The sequence below is a fragment of the Pecten maximus genome, chromosome 5, assembly GCF_902652985.1.
Source record: "Pecten maximus chromosome 5, xPecMax1.1, whole genome shotgun sequence".
Classification (NCBI taxonomy): domain Eukaryota; kingdom Metazoa; phylum Mollusca; class Bivalvia; order Pectinida; family Pectinidae; genus Pecten; species Pecten maximus.
Genome location: NC_047019.1, coordinates 39,785,720 through 39,792,459, shown reverse-complemented (window position 1 = coordinate 39,792,459; position 6,740 = coordinate 39,785,720).

Sequence of the window (6,740 nt, the reverse complement as noted above, 5' to 3'; positions counted from 1 at the left end):
TGTTTTTCCAATCGAAATAGTTAGTCCATTAAAAATATTCGAGCTACACTGATATTTGTCAAATTATGTTTTAGCATAGAGAGTAAAATATAGTAAAAAATGAGTCAAATTGTAAAACCGTAAGTAAATATCCGGAAATGTAGGAAAATGGGTGATTGGTTTTATGAATTATGTATAATGTACCAGCATGTAGCCATATTTATCGAAGTAAATAATTACAATAATGGGAAATAAATAATAAGCAATTATTGTACTTATACTTCTATGCAAAATTGCTTGTCATAAAATGCAATCCGGATCAAAATGTTCTCATAAGTTATCGTGATTTTTATTACTGTCTACTTTCATTTTTCGATGACTTATCACAAACGAATAATGGCATTGAAGAAAAAGTTGTGATGGAGGGAACAATTTGGTAAAAAATGAAGACAGAAGGAGAAGGCAATATCAATCTTGCGAAATTGCTTTTAAAGAATTTTCTCCGATTCATAGACGTAGTAATACCATTTAAACTAGCAGTGTATGGTTGTATTACAGTAAAATTTACTGGAAAACCCTTATTAGAACAAATCAGAGCTATTGATCTCTGGCCAAATAACTTTTTTGATGCAGTACATTAAGCATAAATGACAATATTCAAAGCAAAGTGTATACAGGACAGAAGTGATAAATGTTATTATCAGTCTAAGATATCCATTGGAATACATGTGCAATGTACAAGTATAAGTTATCTATATATAACTTTCACCGATCATTCTAGGTAATAATAGGCTTATCAGTCTGAGATATTATAGGCTTATCAGTCTGAGATATCATACATTGTTGTAAGTATCAAAAACTTTTTTGAAACATCCTTTTTTGATATCTGTTGCTGGTATATATATACTATGGAGTTCAAAAGAGTACAGGCTTATGTTGGATAACACTGCCTTTCTGGTTTGGTGCTGTTAACCATGCAGATTTGAGGTACAGGACTAAGTTAAAAATACAGATTACCTTTCAAAGTTTGACTGAATTGTGGGCATTTGCTAAGAGAATTGAGGTGTTACTAGATTGAACACCAGCATGGACTAGATAATTTCCAATCTTTCCTATTTAGGTTTAGTGATGCGGTTGACCCCTCAAAGTGGAAGCTACAGTGTAAGAAAATGAATGACTTTGTTGGAGTTGGAAAACTTGTGAAAGTAAGAAAATAAGGAATTGATGCATGTTCAGATTTTATGATGACAAGGAATTTTAATGTGTGAGAAAAAAACTTATTGCATTTGTTTTGAATTCTCCAAAAAAAAAAAAAAAAAAAATAAAAAAAAAAAAATAAACAAGACAACACTCATAAATATGAATAGTTATTACTCAAAGTCGATAAAATGGAGCTAAATATATGAACAAAAAATAGTTTTTGAGCTAGCTCGACTTTTAAAGTACAAGGAGAGAAACACCAGGTGTTTTGCTTTTACTGACGACAATGTAAATACAGGTCAAATCCACAAAATGCCAGGTGACAAGTGAACCACCCTGCATATCCACAGTGAGCATCAAATGCCTGTAACTTCAAGAAAAAATAATATTTCTCAATGACAATAATTTTCAACATAAACCTTTTCCATACTCTTCATCAGTCTGCAGTTATTTACAGTGGGGATTCACCTCTGTTGTCCAGTTGCCTTTTCCAAATGATAGCATGATTAATGCTCCTGTATTTATAAACTTGTAGCTGATGTTCTCTTTTTTTCTTCTTTTTTTTTTGAGGAAATATGAATGAGAAATATTTGCATGCCATTTTTCAAAACAAAGTACAATGATGTACTATTGGGGAAACTCTTAAACCACATCTATTGTTATAAATGGAGTAAAAATGAGGTCAATTAAGACCTCATTTCTAGAGAAAAAAAGAGTTTCTTAAGTGCTGTTGGGGAAAAAACAATATTCTTATCACTTTCAGTAGTGAGCAATCTTTAAGAGTAAAACAGATAGAAGTGATACAATAGTCATATATAAGAAAAAGGGGATAGTAGGATAGCCACTGATTTCTTTCAGGTCTAAAACTAGAATAATATAGAAGGATAGCTACCAACCACTGTCAGGACCACGACAGGATAATAGGATAGCTACCAACCACTGTCAGAACCAAGGCAGGATAATAGGATAGCTACCAACCGCTGTCAGGACCAAGATAGGATAGTAGGATAGCTACCAATCACTGTCAGGACCAAGACAGGAATAGGAGGATAGTTACCAACCACTGTCAGGACCAAGACAGGATAGTAGGATAGCTACCAACCACTGTCAGGACCAGGACAGGATAATAGGATAGCTACTAATCACTGTCAGGACCAAGACAGGATAATATGATAGCTACCAATTACTGTCAGGACCAAGGCAAGATAATAGGATAGCTACCAATCACTGTCAGGACCAAGATAGGATAGTAGGATAGCTACCAACCACTGTCAGGACCAGGACAGGATAGTAGGATAGCTACCAATTACTGTCAGGACCAAGACAGGATAATAGGATAGCTACCAATCAATGTCAGGGCCAAGACAGGATAATAGGATAGCTACCAATCACTGTCAGGACCAAGACAGAATAATAGGATAGCTACCAATTACTGTCAGGACCAAGACAGAATAATAGGATAGTTACCAACCACTGTCAGGACCAAGACAGGATAATAGGATAGCTACCAACCACTGTCAGGACCAAGACAGGATAATAGGATAGCTACCAAACAGTGTCGGGTCTGAGACAGGATAGTAGGATAGCTACAAATCACTGTCAGGACCAAGATAGGATAGTAGGATAGCTACCAAACAGTGTCGGGTCTGAGACAGGATAGTAGGATAGCTACCAATCACTGTCAGGACCAAGATAGGATAGTAGGATAGCTACCAATCAATGTCAGGACCAAGACAGGATAATAGGATAGCTACCAATCACTGTCAGGACCAAGACAGGATAATAGGATAGCTACCAACCACTGTCAGGACCAAGACAGGATAATAGGATAGCTACCAAACAGTGTCAGGACCATGACAGGATAATAGGATAGCTACCAACCACTGTCAGGACCAAGACAGGATAGTAGGATAGCTACTAATTACTGTCAGGACCAAGATAGGATAGTAGGATAGCTACCAATTACTGTCAGGTCTCAGACAGGATAGTAGGATACCTACCAATCACTGTTAGGACCAAGACAGGATAATAGGATAGCTACCAATCACTGTCAGGGCCAAGATAGCATAGTAGGATAGCTACCAATTACTGTCAGGACCAAGATAGGATAGTAGGATAGCTACCAATTACTGTCAGGACCAAGACAGGATAATATGATAGCTACCAACCACTGTCAGGACCAAGACAGGATAATAGGATAGCTACCAACCACTGTCAGGACCAAGACAGGATAGTAGGATAGCTACCAATCAATGTCAGGACCAAGACAGGATAATAGGATAGCTACCAATCACTGTCAGGACCAAGTTAGGATAGAAGGATAGCTACAAATCACCGTCAGGACCAAGATAGCATAGTAGGATAGCTACCAATTACTGTCAGGACCAAGATAGGATAGTAGGATAGCTACCAATCACTGTCAGGACCAAGACAGGATAATAGGATAGCTACCAATCAATGTCAGGGCCAAGACAGGATAATAGGATAGCTACCAATTACTGTCAGGACCAAGACAGGATATTAGGATAGCTACCAATCACTGTCAGGACCATGACAGGATAGGAGGATAGCTACCAATCACTGTCAGGACCAAGACAGGATAGGAGGATAGCTACCAATCACTGTCAGGACCAAGATAGGATAGTAGGATAGCTACTAATTACTGTCAGGACCAAGTTAGGATAGAAGGATAGCTACCAATCACCGTCAGGACCAAGACAGGATAAAAGGATAGCTACCAATCACTGTCAGGACCAAGACAGGATAATAGGATAGCTACCAATCACTGTCAGGACCAAGACAGGATAATATGATAGCTACCAATCACTGTTAGGACCAAGACAGGATAATAGGATAGCTACCAACCACTGTCAGGACCAAGACAGGATAATAGGATAGCTACTAATCAATGTCAGGACCAAGACAGGATAATAGGATAGCTACCAATCACTGTCAGGACCAAGACAGGATAGTAGGATAGCTACCAATCACTGTCAGAATCAAGGCAGGATAATAGGATAGCTACTAATCATTGTCAGGACCAAGACAGGATAATAGGATAGCTACAAATCACTGTCAGGACCAAGACAGGATAGTAGGATAGCTACAAATTATTGTCAGAACCAAGACAGGATAGTAGGATAGCTACCAATCACTGTCAGAATCAAGGCAGGATAATAGGATAGCTACTAATCATTGTCAGGACCAAGACAGGATAATAGGATAGCTACTAATCAATGTCAGGACCAAGACAGGATAATAGGATAGCTACCAATCACTGTCAGGACCAAGACAGGATAGTAGGATAGCTACCAATCACTGTCAGAATCAAGGCAGGATAATAGGATAGCTACTAATCATTGTCAGGACCAAGACAGGATAATATGATAGCTACTAATTACTGTCAGGACCAAGACAGGACAGTAGGATAGCTACAAATTATTGTCAGAACCAAGACAGGATAGTAGGATAGCTACCAATCACTGTCAGGACCATGACAGGATAATAGGATAGAGCTACCAAACACTGTCAGGACCATGACAGGATAATAGGATAGCTACCAAACACTGTCAGGACCATGACAGGATAATAGGATAGCTACCAATCACTGTCAGGACCAAGACAGGATAATAGGATAGAGCTACCAAACACTGTCAGGACCAAGACAGGATAGTAGGATAGCTACCAATCACTGTCAGGACCAAGACAGGATAGTAGGATAGCTACCAATCACTGTCAGGACCAAGACAGGATATTAGGATAGCTACCAACCACTGTCAAGACCAGGACAGGACAGAAGGATAGGTGCCAACCACTGTCAGGACCAAGACAGCTAGGATAGTAGGATACCTACCAACCACTGTCAAGACCAAGACAGGACAGAAGGATAGGTACCAACCACTATCAGGTCCACAGATATAACCCAATTATAACTGCGGTATTTTGATAGATTTACATAATTGATAATTTCAATTCTATGATGTAAAAACAACCATCAATTAATTTCCTCCTGTGTGAATTAGTTCTATTTCATAACTTTTATTATTGTTTTAGTTTTGATATTATGATCTTAATAAACAGATAATTACATATCATCAATGTGTTTCGTTGATTGAATTGCACTTTTTCTTGTCCATTGTAATTGTTAATATGTCGGTATGACAGGGAAGCTATACGAGGACTGCATGGGGAAATGATGAGAGTTGTGAGTATTGATTCCCAGGAAATGACTGGATGCTGTGATTTAAGTATGGCAGAGGAGAGAGTGTTTTATGAAGGAACCTTTTATCTTTTTGATGGACCATTCATTTACATGTATAACATAGGGGAAAAGCCATCTCTTGATTGTCAATTTTGTCAATTTGTCATAAGTGTATTTGAAGATATGAATTGTCATGGTAACATGGGAAAAACCAGGCAAGATTAATTGATTCAATTATATTAATCAGAGTATTTCATTCAATGAAAGTATTGATCTTGATTCATGGCTAAATATAGTCTCTAAAATAACAGCTTTCATCAACAGAAATTCCTGTTCTATGTCCATCAGCTAAATCACAGAAGTTTCTCCAAGCCCAGGTTTTGACAGAAGACATGTCTTTTGTCTGATTCTATTGTATAAATTACAGAATGTTATGTAGGTGCATATAGTTAGCTAAATCTTAACAATGATGAAATGAAGATATTGTTATTGTACTATTGTACTATTTAATTGTTTTAAATCACTAAATAATGTAATATATTTAGACAGATTTTAAAACTTTGGAGAAAAAGTTTTTAGCGTTTTACAAAATGGTGAACATAACAAATCAGGAAAAAGATGAACAGTTTCGTCCTTTAAATTATTCTTTAAATACATTTATGACACCAAAGTACAAGGAACACTTTTGAAGACTATATAATTTAAAGTTGTTCACATTGTAAAATTTGGAGCTATACAACGTACAGAGATAGCTGTGATTACAGATGGACTAAAATACAGTAAGTTTTGTATGATTATGTTTAAGAAGTTATCAGCTTTGTTTATCAAATTGTTGGCATGCAGCTGAAAGTCTTTTATAGAGGAAACAGTTACCCAGTGAAATATAACAAGATTTAATGGTGATAAATGGATAACAGAAAAAAGTACATGTCCTGTTGGTTCAGTCGCTCCAGTTGATGTGAATTTCCTCCAGTGATTGGGTCCAAATTACAGAGTTAGAGATCAGTATAGCTGAACCCCAGTGTAGGCAAAATATTTGACATTTTCCTTTATATCATAGAATTTGTGCCATTGACCACTCCAAGAGTAAATAAGATGTAAAAGACTGAAGAACTAAAAATGTTGTGTTGGAGTTTTAAGTGATTTGTAAAAGGCCTAAGGGATAGTTAAAAGTTGAGAGTATGGTGAACTTCATAGCCTTGATTACTATTTATTATTATAGTCATGAGGTACTGTTTTCAGCCCCAAAGTTGGCCATGTCGTGTAGATTCATCTTTAATTTTGACAGTAATTAGTTGTTACCTTGTACATTGCTGTATATCAAGAAGCACAAGATGTGTCTTTAACTGATTTTGTAAAC